Source organism: Crocodylus porosus, unplaced genomic scaffold (assembly GCF_001723895.1).
Source record: "Crocodylus porosus isolate Cpor-Errol unplaced genomic scaffold, CroPor_comp1, whole genome shotgun sequence".
Classification (NCBI taxonomy): Eukaryota; Metazoa; Chordata; order Crocodylia; family Crocodylidae; genus Crocodylus; species Crocodylus porosus.
Genome location: NW_017728947.1, coordinates 10212697 through 10229831, shown reverse-complemented (window position 1 = coordinate 10229831; position 17135 = coordinate 10212697). Strand labels below are relative to the sequence as shown.

At 38.7% G+C, this 17135-nt stretch overlaps 1 protein-coding gene across 2 annotated transcripts in view; it reads right to left on the bottom strand.

The window, feature by feature from the left end:
• Window positions 1-17135, bottom strand: part of SOX6 (SRY-box 6) — a 528512-nt gene that overhangs the window by 409272 nt on the left and 102105 nt on the right. For both annotated transcript variants that reach the window (XM_019551786.1, XM_019551785.1), the window contains exon 3: window positions 3802-3858. The gene's annotated coding sequence lies outside the window, so the exon portion shown is untranslated. The remainder of the gene's footprint in view (window positions 1-3801; window positions 3859-17135) is intronic.

The window sequence follows — 17135 nt, the reverse complement described above, 5'->3', positions numbered from 1 at the left end:
GGGGCTATGGGGGGGGCGCTGCAGCCACAAATTCATCATAGCCCCTTCCCAGCGCAGTGCCGCCCTGCTGGAAAGAGCTTCGCACAGCCCCAGCCCTGCCCTACCCCCAACAAATCACACCCTGCCCCCCCCCGCTCTCCTGGATGAGTGACAGGAGCTGCTGGATGAGCTGCTGGACTGGCAGCGGTGGGAGCTGCCCCCCACTCCTCCCCACACCCTGCAGACAAGCCATGGCTCCATGCTGTGCCCACCCCACTCCAGCCGGGCAGCATTTGCCCCAGCCCCTGCCTCAGCCCCACACCCTTCCTCACCGCAGGTGGCCTTGATCTGCACACCCTTCCCTTCCCCCTTCCCCTCCCACCACACCAGATTTACCAGCTCTCCAATCTGCAGGGCTGTGCTCCTCACTGCCTGTGCTATGCTGTGGCTGCATGTATGCACGAGCCATTTATTGGCCAAATTATCAGTCTGATATGGCCAATTTCTGATATAGTAAATTTTCTTTATATTGGTGACCATCCAATATCGGACCAATGTATCGGTGCACCTCTAAAGTGAGTGTGTGTGTGTGTGTGTATTTGTAATCTGCAGAGTGTCCTTAGGATTGAGAAAAATGCAATGCTTTGGTATTAACACCCTAAATACCTCCTGCACTCCCCCACAAATTCCTACTAATTAAATTCTTACTCTGCTATTCTCTCTGTTTTCCTGGCAGTTGTTTTATATATTTATACCTGTTTCACTTCCTTTTGTGTTCAAATTACAAATAAAGCTTAACCTTACTTGATTGACAGAAAGGAATAACAATATTTAATTAACATCACTTCATACCTGACAAATCTTAAGACTCCGCCCAGTTAATAAGGCTCTGTGAAAGTATTCCCCCAACATTTTTAAAGGTTTTTAAAGAAAGCTTGGAACATGGTGTTCTTAATTCAAAAGCACATGCCGAGCTAATTATGGTCTTACGCTTTGACCAAAAGTAGGATTTGTGGGATTTTCTTTTTCTTAAGTCAAAGGATTCAAAGGTAATTTATGAATGATACTGAAATAATGTTCGAATTAGCTGCTAGCATGCTGTTAGTTTGGAGCATTCATAACTTTAAAAAAATATATTGTGAGTTGGTGACAAAGTCATAATAACTTGAAATCCTGCTTAGTAATAAAAATTGCATTAACCAAATCATCATAATATTTACAGTTCTATTTGTTTTTAGATTGTTGCTCTTGACCAGGCCACTTTTTTAGAATGTTCTAACATAGTTTCTACTAATTTAAATAAAGACACTTCCATAGTTTATCCAGTACAGAATATAGTCCCAAAAAACTGCTAATAATCAGTCTTATTTCTTTGGATGTATGATTGGTTTAATTAGTGGTCCATTTCAATCTTTCTAGTTATACTGTATGTATTATAACATCTTCCATTTTTATGTGGACCTTTTTGTCATGATCTTTATTAAGTGTACATATATTTTTTAAGTCAGTAAAATATTTAATCATATCTATGTACTCTGTGTATACACATACACACATGCACAGAGACAGGCACAACTAGACAGCAATAATTTGAAAACATATATTTATGTATTTTGTAATCGTTGTAATCTATTCCTCACTTGTATTTAAAGACAGCAGCCATTTCATTTAAATCACTGGTTTCAAATGTAAAGCCACATTCTTAATTAGCTTGAGAACTGGTTATATGGGAAATTTCTCTTCTTGTGCCATGTTGCTATAGTTGAAATGAGCAGAGGCACTCAGTCTGAAAGGGGTGGCTAGCAGCATTTTCCCTATGTGTGGTCCTTTGTAATATGTTCCCTGTTCTACACAGTCAGAGTCCAAGCAGGCCACTGGCTTCTGGTCTTCCTCACTTCTAATCTTTTCCCACAGGTTCCCCTACCTCCTGTAAATGAATTTTCCTCCTTTTTCTACTTATTTTGGCAACTCATGAGCTTCTTTACTTATTATTAAAAATTTTCATTAACAACAATAAATAGTAATCAGGTTGATTTTGAAATACACAAAATAAAATTCACAATGCAATTTATTTAACGTTACAGAGGGGGAAGAGAGCTCAAAGTATACAATTGGCAGAAAGTGCTGGACAATTGGGCTTTCCTGTGACTTTCTAATCAATTACCCCCATCTTGCCACACCTATAAATGCCATTCAAACATCCCTCCCTTTGTCCCAGTATCCTGGTCAATCACCACCCTAGGACATGTTAAGTTTGAACAGATGGAATCCCAGCCAAGTCCGCTGGTTCAGGACTCTTGTATGGTGAAAAACAGGATTCTATGCACATAAAGAGCTTATGATTTGTGCCTACAAACAAATATAGCTGAAACTCTGCCTTTTATTAAGCTCCATTCATATCCCCTTGTAGCAAGAGGATCTAAGATGAATTTAGGCTTATGGGAGAAAACGGTGAATTACAGCCAAAGAAACCCGAGAACAAAAGTTCCCTATAAAATCACCTTACTCCTTTTAGTAGGCTACTACAATTCATCAGGTTGGTGCTACAGTCAAACAGACCTACATATGAACTGGACTGGAACCATCAAAGTAGATTTTTGCAGCCTGAAGGCCTCTATAAAACTCAAAATCTGTGACTTTCAGATTATATCAGAAAGGCTTGAAAATAACTGGAATCTCTAGGGGGAAAAAATGATACAGGAATGATGCAAAATCTTTTGGAAATCAACAAAAAGAGTCTAAAAAGTCCCTAGAAAAGTAAAGTTAATTTGATTTCTTGAAAACTTCCATGTGTAAAAGTGAGCTATGTAATTTTTGTTTAATACATTTATGTCTTACTTAAGTACAAACTGAAACACAGTCTATAGAGTGGAGCTATTGGCATGTCTACATTTTTAATATTATACTTGATCTTTTGCTAGGCTTTGTAAAATTATCCTACAGGACTCTTTAGGCAAAGAAATAACTTTCTATGAAATGCTATAGGAATAGGTTATCTTTTTGTATTAAGCAGAATGGAACCTTATGAACCATTGTCTCTCTGATTTACACCCAGAATTATCTAGCATGAACCCTTTCACACCTACTCTGTCCACAATTCTCACACCACTTACCACACAGTCTCCATGCAGCAGAGCAAATTTGACAAAAATAGTATGCATGGCTTAGTATCCTACTCTGTCTTCTTTACCAGATCTAACAAGACACAATATAAAATATGTGTCCATTTACTGGAGATATAATTTCAAAATAATTTGTATTGTGGATACTATCATAGTTTCAGATATTTTGAAAAATATCTTTAAGATTAATTATCTCTTTGGATGAAAAACAGGGCCAGAGCAGTCAATGGTATATCCAATACTGATTTTGTTGCTACTACAATGCAGGAAAATAGATAATCTTTTAAAACTAATGAAAAGTCCATTCAGCTTCTCAAAAGTCAGAGTTTCAATTTCAATGATCAAATACAAAGAGAGTAAAGGAAGCCCAAATTGAAACTTGTAAGTGCTTGGAACATGCTGTCTGCATCCTGTGAAAAGTTATATGGTCATACACTGTATCTCATGACGTTCTATCTACTTCTACAGAAAGCAATGAAAACACATTAGAAAGTGTCATTCTGTTTGAACAGAGAAGCCTGGCATTGGAGGGGTCCATAGAGCTCACTGAAAAGGTAGAAATTTAGCAGGACAAAATTACAGTAAAGGTTTATCAACATATATATACACACACACACACACATATACACAGTATATATATATGGAACAGCATATGAGATCTAGTGGATTGTCAAGCAGCAAGCAGTGGTATCATATTTACCTGATTTTTTAGCGATTTCATAGGCAAGTCTATGTTACAATGAATAGCTGAAAACCCCTGCAAAACATGAAAATTATTTCACTGCATGCAGTGCCTGTATAAGAAAAAAATTTAACAGCTGAAGAAAAACAACTGAAGTGAAGGAAAGAAAAAAGTCAAATAGTTTTCAAAACATTTGGTTTAAAATAATCTGAAAATCTAATTAATTAAACAATGAAATTACTATTTTAATTTCTTTTACCTTTTAATCACAATAGCAAACAAGACACTTACTGATAATAAATGGTTTTAAAGAAACATACAATAGATTCAGAGTATCTGGTATATTTATTTATTTAAAGTAAATCACAGATTAGAATTTCCACTGGAAATGGTTTTGATTATAAAGACCTGAAAGGTTAGTTGTTAAAACAGAGATCAATTTTGCTTTTAAATCCCTTGCTTTTAATATTTTAATACTAGCTTAAAGGTTAACCAAAACTACTGGAAATACAAGATCTATATGACAGACTGAAATAGAAGAAAGGAAAAGGAATAAGACTTAAGAATAAAAAGGGAAGCATGAAGGCTGAGTATTTAGACTTTTGTGCTTCTTTTAATCTGTCTGGCACATCAACCCTAAGTTTTTAGGTGCTTTAGAATACAAATGCACATGTAGCAGATTTTTAAATATATATCAGCAAAAGCCTAAATCAAAAAGAATATTAGTAGACACTAGGTACCTTTTTTGTTTAGACATAACAGAGAAAGATTGTCAACAATCTGAAAATATTTCAGATGGTGACCCCTCTTCTCCCACTCAGTAATCTCAGTCTTATGCTTGAATAGATCAAGGAGAGAAAGACTTATTGATTATTCAGTCAGTGATGTCTCTTGGATAAACACAGAAAAGGTTTACCACAGAAAACTATCTACAATGAACTCAAGATAATTAGGGCAAAGGAAGTGACAAAGAACTCTTCGTTTAACTGCTAGAGAAGTTACTGTATTTCCAAAACCAGAAAAACCAATTATTCAACCCTTTCCTCCTCCATTTCCTATATTGCTTCCTTCTTCTAAGGAACAAGGGACCTTTTTACATAGATGTGGTAGTCTTACTTTCTTTTCTATTTTCTGCCTTTAAGTGAATTTATTGCTCATGCCAGGTTGACAGCCTTAGAAACTGAAAGGCCTCCATTTACCCACAGAACAGACACTGTTCTAGCAAACCAAGCCTTCTCACATTACTTCACCAATCTACAACAATCCTGATCCAGAAAAACTGTTTCCAGGAGCAAGAAAGTAGGTTAACCTCCATTCCTACTCAGTGCTTAGCCTCCTTGCTGAGGCTGCCAACAAGTATACCAATTAGTTCCAGTAAATACCAGTAATTATGAGCTTTGTACTGTGGACACATGCTTGCTCAGAATTAGGCTGAAACCTTCAACTAACTTCAAACAGATCATCTAACAGGCACTGGGCGTAATGACTCCACTACTTTATTGACCTGGCTAGGTTTGAATTGGAGACCTTCAGATGACACACTCTATTTTATGACAAGTTCCCCAAAGATCTGAAAAAACACATAATTTCAAGTGAAAAAATGAGGATTTACTTAAACCATATCATTCTCTTAAACAGAACTATATTATACATGCTGTATGGTACAGATACAGAGCAGAACTAACTACCGAAAGTATATGCAACCCCACCAAACTACAACCAATTCTTAGCTGCATCTCTTAATTGGGCTTCCACAGTTAATTCTCTGTACAAACTAAGTGTGTTTGTACAGGTAAGATACCAAATAGGAAAGGAACACATTCACGATTCTACATTTCAACTGTATGCACCCCTCTGTATGCAAAAGCTTTATTATTAGCATTTGCTGTTCATTACATAGCACTGTAATCATAGATGTTTGATCTACGCTATGTTTTGGGATTTTTTAATATATTAAAGAAGACCTCAAGCATGTTAAAGAACTTAAGCAAAGGGGTTTCACAGAAGAAAGTATCTATAGCAAGATAGAGAGTTAGGTACCAAAACAGAGCCAAAGATATTCTGGTGTCTGACAAGAAATATCAGCACGAAAGGTAAAAGGTAGAAAGAGGGGGAAAGAGTTGCTACATATGGTTGTCACCAAGGCAACCTTTTAAAAAAATCAACAGAAATTGCTGCCTAAATAGCCAATAAATTGCTCTGTATCTCTGTTGTGCCTTGCAATAGAGGAACTAATGCATGCTTTTTAACAGTAAGATACTTCCCAGAGGGTCTTGACCAGACCTATTATTTTACCACTGTGGATTATTACTAAGCTGTCCAAAGTAATCCACTATTGTTACAAGATGTAAATTACAGTTAAAAAGAACTCTGTTTAAACCAAAATACATAATTTTGCCAAGAGATCCACTATAAATTCCATTTATTCCAATCTTACTCTAGTCCAAACTCAGAAGAAAAAAGTTCAGTGGCACAGGTCCCACAGAAATCAGACTTCTAACACTGTTAACCAACACCACATAAGTAATAAAATGTAACCGTCTGTTCCACAATCAACATCCGCTGACCCACAGAATGGTCTTCTTGCACTTGAGAGAAAGTATTTGCTGGGTAAGTGAAGAGGAAAATCTGTATCCATCAGCTCTTGGCATCTAGGCTTTATGGCAAAGGTTTGACAAACATGTGACTAGCCAACACTATGACACCCTGGCAGATAATATTGCAGAACAGCCACACATTGACTGGGTGAGAAGGATTCTTTGCTAAGAACTTTCCTTTCCTGAGATTCTGCACCTGTGGCCCACTGGTGCTATGATATGTGGTCACAAGTGCTCAGAAATTAGGCTGAAGAAAACAATAGACAAAAAAAGTGCAGAAAATTTCTCCAGTCATGCTTTCCAATTCACAAGCAAATGCACCCTTGCAAAATTATTACTGGACAAGGTCTAGAACAGGGGGGCCTAAACTGAGGTACGTGTACCCCTAGGGGTATACAGTCTTGGGGGATAGGCGGGAGAAATAGTATAATGGCAGATTTAATTTTCATTATCTCAACAATTGGCATTTAAGGGGTTAAAATATCAACCATACGTTGGTGGGGTACACAGGCAGCTGGTAAATCTGCAAGGGGGTACACAATAAGAAAACGTTTGGGAACCTTTGATCTACAAGACACTGGAAAAGATGCAAATGATGATACAAAATGAAATTCAGCAAGGACAAGTGCAAAGGCCCACACTTGGGATGGACTAATTGCGAGCACAAATATAAACTGGGGAATTACTGGCTAGGATACAATACTGCAGAGAAGGACCTGGGGGTTACAGTGGACCATAATCTAAGTCTGAGCCAACAGCATGCGGGGTGCAAAAAATACCAACAACATACTGGGTTGTATTAACAGGACTGTTGCTTGCAAATCAAGATAAGTGATTCTTCTGCACTATTCAGCTCTGATGAGGCCTCACCTGGAGTACTGTATCCAGTCTTGGGCCTTGCACTTGAAGAAGGACATGGATAGTTTGGAAAAAGCCGAGCACAGAGCAACAGACTTGATTAGGAGTCTGGGAAGCAAGACCTATGAGAAAAGGCTGAAAGAACTAGGGTTATTTAGCCTAGAAAAGAGAAGACCAAGGAGGAATTTGATAACAGTCTTCAAATACCTGAAGGGCTATTAAAGAGCAGATAGCATTTCTCTGTGGCCATAGGGATAGGATTAGGAGCAATGGCCTCAAGCTGAGCAGAGGAAATTTAGGCTGGAGATCAAAAGGAACTTGCTGACTATGAGGGCAGTGACACATTGGTCACCCAGGAAAACTGTAAAATCTTGATCCTTGGAAATTTTCAAGAACAGATTGGACAGACACTTGGCCTGATTTTGGGGGGGGGGGGCACTGCAACACATGATTCATGAGGTCCCTTCCAGCCCTACATTCCCTATGATTGTATGAAAAATGGACAATAGCAGTAGCTAGCCCTCAAAGACCTGGCCACAGCTGCCATGTTTGTGCCTGCAACAGCTACTCGCAAGCAGTAAGGTCAGACTGCGTGACAGGGGTGCACAGAAGGAGAGGAGGTTTGGAGGAGGTTCTACCTACATGTTCAGAAATCTCTGGCTGGTCACAGGGAAAAAAGTGCCACCACTTGTTGTGGCTCCTCATTGTGGAGATTGAGGGAAAATCCCCTCTGCCAGTGAGAACTAGCCTATTCCTCTCATGCATGGGGTGGCAGCCGTGCACCTATTGTCTTTACTGTGGTAATAAGTATACTTTCCTGAGTGGTGTGTCTTCAGCCATAGTTAATGATGCCTTGGGCAACCTCAACATCCATATATTTTTCCTGGCCTTTATCCACAGCTTTTACAGATGAGAATGTGCCTCAGTAAGCCAGGCACTCAACTGACCAAACAAAACCACACATCCATTTTGTGTGTTTATTCCTCTCCTAATGGATCTGTGCCCAACATCCCCTCTGCTCATTCAGAGACTCAGGCCATCATGCTGCATGTCCAGCCATGAAAATTGTTCAGAGATTTGCTAGCCTTTTGTACCTAACTCCCTTCTTCCATTCCACAGATCCACTGGATGCACCAAGCTTCAAAGTGACCATTTTGGCCCCAAACTGTAGCTCCTAACAGTATTTAAATTAGACACTGCAGTCAGACAGTCATGATTACCTTCTGAGTCTGCTGAATTATACAGAGAAGTATTGAGAAAGGATGTACTCAGTAAGTTCCAGCCTTTTGTATAAGTTGGTCAAATGGTGTTTACCAAGCCCCCTGAGGGAAAGGGATGTGTAACATTAAGGATTTATTCTTCTTTTAGTGATGAGAGATTTACTGTCAAAATCATTGTATACAGAGAAAAAAAACTTTTTGGTGTGAAGTTTAATACTGAAACCTCATCATACAAAGTATTTCAGAATAAGGTGTGGCCCAGCAGTTCTAATCACAGGTCCCACATTGACTACTTTCTGGCATTGAGCAAATACTAAATAAACCCAGCTGTAAAAAGGAGATTAATTATTATATCTGCTCTAGTATCCTTGTCAGGATATAACCCACTACTGACCAACTGCCTCTCAAAGTAGCTTTTTTTTCCCACTGCTTCTCTATTTTGAAGCTTCCTTATATACCATCTACTCAGTCTACTCGAGTTTCTGTTCTATTTCTCTCTGTTCCAGGAATCTAATTTCAAGCATCCCCACCACCATTTTGAAGCAGGGGCATTGAATACACAAGACACTGCAGGTGATTTCATTGGAGCAGCTCCCAAGACCCACTCTAGTTCAAGTGCCTCCCCCCGCCCTCCCATCCCAGACTACATGTAAGGTGCTCTTTGCTTCTGTCCTATTTTGTCTTTCAAACCTCTGTGCTCCACTGATTCTCACCCAACTCTCTTCTCTTGATGAGTGGCTTCTCCCCTCTCAGCAAATTCACAGGCATCTGTCTATAATCCCGTTTCCTTTTATTTCCTTTTATTCCTCAGTCTTGTGTGACCTTACACATTCACCACTACACTTACTATGTCTGTAACTATCTCACCACTTCTTCCCACACCCAGGTTGTCACCAAATTTTTCCAATAATTCTTTAACAATAGCTCTGGAAACTACCCCACCTTCTCCAATCCTAAAAGGTAAAACTATGGATGAAATCTCAGTTACTACCAGCCTCAATTTGTCTAGTTGCCTCCTCTTCTGCTTTCTCCCATGGTCTTCTGGTCCACTCATATTGCTACAATTGAACCATTCACTAGCCTTAGACACCAGAATTAATTTTCTAGCCTTTTCTAGACTTTCCCTTCAAGACTCTGCACAACTCCACTCTCAAATATTCCTAGGCTTCCTACCATGTTTGATTATACCAGAAGAAATTTCTTCCAGTAGAAAAACAACCCAGGAGCTGGACTACACAAACATTCCTGCAGCCCCATAGCTGGAAAGCTTCATAGGCAAGCTCTCCAGCCAGAGGGCACTAGACGGCTGCTCCCTGGGTCATCCCAAGGGATCCTCTATCCTTGAGGGAGTCCGTTAATTGACAACTTGCTTGGGAACAAAGTGGCTGTCAAGTGGCAGTTGGTAGCTGCTGAAAAGTGGGAGCTGCCACACAAAGCCAGGGAAGGTTGAAACCCCAGGAAACTGCACCCCACTTCTGCCCCTGGCCTCCAGTCTCAAGACGGCAGGGAACCTTTACCCACAGCTCCTCATGGTCCACTCCTGGGGATCAGGTGGACTGGAGTCAGGGGAAAGGTATGTAGACATTCACATAAGCACTGTGTCTACCAGAAGAAACTCTTCCAGGAGAGATTTCTCCCTGGTTGTTGCCAGGTTATTCTTCTTCCAGAGCAGCCATTTTGGCTCTGGGAGGAAAAAGCTTGAACATCTTTACACTTTGGATTTTTACAGGGAGAATGTGAGTTCTCCTGGTAGAAACTGAATGTCTGTACCTAGTTTACAGCTCCTTTCTTTAGTTCTTCCTACTCCCTTGCAAGCTTCTTTCACTCCTATCGGACAGCCCTCTTCACAGCTTCCTGTTGGTCCCAGCTTTGTCTTCTCTTTCAAATCATTCCTCTTGAAACATACTCCCCCATCCTAAGAGCAAAAAAAATTCTCTCTTTCAAATCTATGAAGTACATCAAACCTGATTCTCCACTGTTGTACAGTCATTTAAAGTTGTGCAAACATGTCCTATTTTGACATTTTTGTAGACAAGTGGTTTATTTATCTTATTATCTATCTTATCTGTCTTGCTCAGCTCTTTCTTATAAGCTCTTTATGTATTATAGATTAATATTATTAGACACTGTTGGGACCAACAAATAATAACTAAGAGGGGTAGGGAGCAATTAGTTCATCTCTGTAAAGTGTTTTGAAGATGAAAAGAGCTACATAAGTGCGTTGTATTAAGTATTACATTATGTCAAACCATTGGTATTTGTGATTAATACAATGATTTACTTTAAATTGGGAAAATAGCATATACTTTGAAAATAAAGCTATATAAATACATATTTATTTGGATTTTTAAAATACACCAGTAACAGTGATGTTTTTATCATTTTTTTAAAGAATTTTTCTTGTCATAAGAAATATACAAAGTCTTCTGGCTTAATAATTTATCTGTTATCAGTGTTTCATAGCTTATGCCAGATCCTCTTTCTTGGTACAGTCAAAGTTCCTTTTATAACTCTATATATCTAAATTTCAAAAGAGCATTTCACATAGATAACATCTGTGTATTTGTAACAAAACAGGACTGGGGAAGGAGTTTACTCAGCAATCCTGTAAAAAATGAAGATGCTTAACTGAAAAACCCCCATATGCAGAGTTTTCTGAAAGTCACCAGTGCCCAGAAATTATTAGTGTGAATTTGGAGTGCCTCTGCTGTTAGCTTGCCATCTTCCACATTGGCAAAATCTACCTATGCCAAGTGTTTTTAAGAATTTTAAAATTATAGCTTAACTCTTTTCAGATAGATTCCAACAATATGGTACAAATGTAAAAGGAGAAAGTGATCATCACAACTAAGATCTGCATCTGGCCAGCAGAACTCTTTCCCAGCAAATTGGTTCAAATAATTTCTCCACTGTAATTTGAGTTGAGGCTGTTAACCATAGTCTGTAATTAACTTAACATTCAAGACCTCTCCTGAAATTGTAAATATCCCTGGCATACAACTGATAGTCCTGAGGTATCTGAAGTATCCTGTTTTAATATGTACGCTATAACTACCCATCGCACACGTCTGATTCCACATTTTGCAGCACAGGCACAAAAGCACTAGAGGAAACAGGAAACATTGTGCTAACATGACTATAGTATCGATGAATAAAAACCATAACCCCCAGGCTAAGCTGCCAAATAAGTAGTGAATTAATTTCTGTAAAGTACTCCAATATTACAAAGGTGTGTTGAAAGGTGTCTGCTCATGTTTCAAATTAAACGCACTGCTGGTCAGCATTAGCACCTCAGCTTTGAACAGCAGCCATTTGCCTATAACACTTCAGGGGCTGGGAAAAACGGATTTGCCGTTCACACTGGAATAATTAGAACATGTCAGGAAGAATTAATTTCCTCATTTTTCAAAAGGATACACAGAAATTACCATGTTATTATATGACAGGGTCCCTTGGAGAATTGTATTAAATTTAATTTCTAGCGCAGCCCACACAACAAATTAAAGTCATAAATAAGATGGAAAGAAGCGGGACGCAGAGCATATGTTTATGGCAATGAGTGAAGCCAAGGGACCAGAAACAACTATCTTCATTTCATTCTATTTAAATCAGCCAGACACTGTGTATCTGAATGACAGCACTTGTTAATGGTGCTGAGATTATAGGCTCCTTAATTTTAGAAAACAGAAGCAGTCACTCAGTCAGTATTTGAAATGGTATATTTTCTACAATGCAGATATTAGTTTAAATTTGTTCCTTTTATATTCCATTTTGTGTGGCCTACAGCAAGACACTATTCCATCAAGCGAGAGCCACTTTATTTTTCTAATTGTTGTTGTTATGTTTTATTTTAGATGATAAAAAAAATCATAGAAAGGAAAAAAAAAGATCCAGCAAAGTGACTGCAAATAGAGAAAAATAAATCTCCGAAAAGGCAAAATACTACCTCAATTTTCATATCCTGTAAACAACGTTTTATAAACCAAGACTTTCCGACCCAAAAAGACTAATATACGCGGGTTTCAAAACACCGATCCATATCTTTTACCAAATGCATAATATCTGGTTACCCTTTGAAAGATTTTGGAACGTGGCACCATATTTAGTTGTTATTGTCTAATTATGTGCAATTTGATCTTAAAAAAAGAAAAAACCCACATTGTGGTAGCCTAACAAGTCAGCCACCTCCAGTCTTCAGAGCAATATGCAAACTTCAACAACAGTAGCACTTATGGGTCTCTCCTCAGATACAGGCAGCCATGTGCAGCCTTCACTTGCACCTCAGTAAAGCACTGGCACTCACAAAGGGATTTGTACTAATGGCCGTGTTATACAACACTAGAGTCAACCGACGCACACTTTAATAACATTAATAAAATTTTAATAAAGCATTATAAAATATTAACAATATTTTAATGTGCTTTAATACCTGCTTCTGTCTTATTCTTTGTACAATTCAGCTTTTATTTTTTGTGTAAGGTACAGACTAAAATATTAAAAATCAGATACAGTTATGATGAGTATTATTACTTGTCCTTGCTGTCTTGAAGTAGGTAAGAAGACTTGCTGCTTAAACTCCTAGATTTACAAAGACACGAATCTATGAAATGCAGTATTTGACCACTCTAAATTCGGGCTACCATAATTACAATAAACTATATAGTGAAACTGCTTTTTACCTCACCATTGTATGAAATTACTCAATCATTTAATCATTAGAAGCCTTTACAGAAATTCCCACCATAAGTTCCTCTTGGAATAAACAAAAGTTACTATACAACAAACAAAAATAAAGTTTCTTGACAACCAAGGTTAGGAATAATGAACAGAAACATTGAAAACTATAAAAAGTAATTACTTTAAAATATACTTGGACAGCATGGTAATCTTTTCTCACTGATTCATGTAAAGAGTGTTTTCCATGCATAGTCAGCATGACACTAAGAAAGTCTGGAGGAATTCTTTAATTATTGTATTAACTACAGTACTACAAACTGCCAATATCTGACTCTCAGGCATTTCATCATGCCTGTTAGCTTAAGACAATTCTAAGAAGAAAAGGGAGTTTGTACATTTTAAGAAATAGCTGTCACGGATCTGAGCACTCCCTTGGATGCAACAAACTTTAAATAATTTGTGAATCAATTAACTGGCGACTCTCTACATAACACAGATTTCACACTCCCAGGTCACTGCATTATAAACCTGATATGAATCACAACATTTTGGAGAAAAGTTCATAATTGAAATCATTAATTAATTTAACAGGACTTTTAGTTATGCATAGCATTACACAGCTGTAAAGGAGCAAAGATTAATTAGTTGTTTCTCTGACAATTTTCTCTACTTGGTAGAAAACTTTTTAACTTGGGATATGCATCACACCAGATATCATTCAAAAGCAGCCTCTTAAAACAAATTTAAGCTCCAAATGCTATTATTTTACTATGTTCTCAGACTGACCCTTTCTGTGTCTTGTTATATATTATAAACTCTTTTACAATGAAACCTAACAGAAAATAAAAATCTTTTAAAGCAATTGCTTGAAGTAAGTTTGTAAGCCTTACAGGAACAAGCATGGCTAAACTAATAAAGATACACTGATCTCATTCAGCTGGATTAATTCATACATAGCTAGTAAGGGATATGTACAACAGCTATAATAGAGTTATAATACAGTGCGCACAAGGAAAAATATAGATATGTAGTTGGGAGGTCAGAATCTGCAAGATAAAGAAAGGGTAAGCCTATGGTTAATACACTGGATTGGGCCTCAGGAGAGAATTTCCATCAGTTCCATAGAATTTATGTATGGACAATTCACATGGAAGAGCCAGTAGAGCGAACAGATGACTGGAAAGCATGACTCAGAGCAGAGGTGTCCAGCTTATCTTGTCCCACGGGCCAAATGAATGTCATGGATTCAGCCCTGCAGCCCCCGCTGCCCGCAGGATATAGTGCCCACAGCACTCACTCTGGCATGTGGCTTTGGTTCTGGCCAATCCAACACCTGTGCTACACACAATGCCTGCCCTGGATGAGATGGAGTGGGTACCACACATCCTGGTCTGGCCAGAATGGGCACCACATGTGGCACAGTCCCAAACTAGCTGGAGCAACTGATCTCTATAGATCCAGCAGTTGATTTGGTTGATCCAGCAGCACTGGATCTGGCATGTACATGAAGAAGATCTCAGACTGGCTGGTATGGATGGTATATGCAGCATTGGTCCTGGACCAAGCATCACATGTAGTGCAGGTCCCAGACCACCCATGATGGATGCCACATGCATCTCATGTCCCAGGCCCTGCACACAGGGCCTGTCCAGTACGTGCCACATGTGGCATGTGGGTCAACTTGAGACCTACTCGAGACCCACTCTCCATGGGCCGTATCTTTGACAACTGTGACTTAGAGTATAAATAGATTTCACAAAATGAACACATCACCCATTGTCCTGCTCACTGATCATGTGGGACAATGGATGACACATTCCCTGCTTACAGAGATGTGCCCTCTAGAGTCTCTAGGGCACATCTCTGTTAGTTGGGAAAGCTGGGCAGGTGCTCCCATGGTTTGAGGCGCCCAACCCTGGATTCCCAGGGCATACAAGAAATGGCTCCTCAGGCCCCAGAAGCACTGGGCTGCCCACACTCTCCTGCCATAAAGCAAATAGATGTCTGCTGCAATAAAACAGCATAAATTAGTACTACCTTTTATCACTGTCATAAACAAAGGCACCTGGGATGCAACAAAGGACATGGGTGTCTCTTTGCTTTTGCTTTTTGTTGCCAGAAAAAGTGTTACGGTGTCACAAATGTGTAGTCTACTTCCAGCCCTACATGACATAAACTCAATCTATTTAGCTCAGGAGTGTTTCAAAGATGAAGTCCACAGGCTGCAGAAAGCCCACAGAGCTATTTCATCTCACCCGCAAGGTTCTTGCAGAAGCTGGGAATTTAGGGACAAGGTCTGCTGAAAAATTCTAGCATATGGAGCCCCACTGGGGATGTGTCAGGGGCAGAGGCAAGCAAAGGGTGTGTTAACTTTTGTGGGTGACACAATGGCTCAGGAACCTGTAGCAAGTAACGCTGCCACCACTTCACCTGACCACCAGAAGTAGGTCCAGATCTGGCCTGCAAGGAGCTCCATGGTCCAGATCCACCTTGGAGACCCAGGGAATTTAATACTTCTTGTTTTATTTTATCTAGTTCGATTATAAACTAATTAGTGAAAGGACTGTTCCTCACTACATGTTTATTTAGTACCTAGTGCAATGGTACCTGATTTCAGTTGGAGCCTCTGCACACTAGTGTACTATAAACAGAATAACAGGGTAACAATATAATATGTGCTCTTCTGTACAATATTTCAATTAATGATTTCACAGCCACAACATCCCTGTGAAGTGAGGGTTTCCATCTGCATCTTACGTGTGTGTAAACTGAGACATAGAGCTTAAATAGCTTTGTCCAAAGTCATAGTTGGTAAAACTAGAAGTAGAATCTACCAATCCTGGTTCTGAGTCTGCTGCACAAAACCTGAGACAAAGAAATCTTATTGTCTCCTCTAGATGGTCACCATTTAGTATCTTCAAGCTCCAGAAACCTAACACCTGTCTTTATTAAGGAGAGGAATCATAATTTAAAAATAAATGACAAAACTGTTGGTTTCTTTTATGTTGGGTACAACTGCAGTTTTCCAAAACCATTATTATAGTTTCCCACTTTGTTTTCCAAAACTGCAGTTTTCCAAAGCCATTATTACAGTGTCCATATAACTTTGCCTTTTGTCATGTATTCATCATTTCAACTGATTAACTTCCACCTCGCCATATTACATTTGACAGGATACCATTCATGATATTACATTTTTTTTAAGTTTACAATTGTCATACTGACTTGTCTATCCTAAATACATAAAATTAAGATAAAATATATTGCAGAGAGGGTGAGCATTCATTCCCTGAATAAATAGAAGTATATTAGTTTTAAAAGTAAATTAGACTTAACATACCTACAAATTGATTTTAAAGGTTTGCATGTTTGGGGTTTGAAATCAAAAGTGTTACCCCAATTTAATAATATATTTATGAATATGAAAGTGTCAGTTGTTTTAAAACAATTGTTTAGTAATGCTATTGTTTTGTTCTCTATCTTCCTATCCTACCTTCTTTTTAGCAAGCTATTGCTAAACTAAATAAATAATGCCTTAAATTCTGAGGGAATGTAGGAAAAAGATATTATTATACCAATCAAAAATCTTCCTTCTGATCCATATGGAGTGGTAATGGCATTTATCCATCCTTAAATAGTTTATCAGCCTATCCCTCAGGGCCCTATTAAACAAAAATGCTAACCACATATTTGGATAAGAGTTCCTCTAGCTGGTCCCAACATAAACCCAGTGCAGCTCTACACTATAGTTTCAATTCCATACTTAGATGTAATCCCTCAGTAGTGAGTAGGCTAAATGCCTGCCACCCTTCATAATCCTAGAGACTGAACGGCAGATCTTTTCCCACCTATTAGGCATCTAAGAGTGAGGCACTTCACTCAGGCATCTAAGTTCAATCCTATTCCACCCTGCTCAAATCCCTGGCGATACATTACTTTTGTAATACTCCTCCATCTTAGCTGTAATATCAAAGTCACAAAAAAAGTGGCAAGGGTAGGA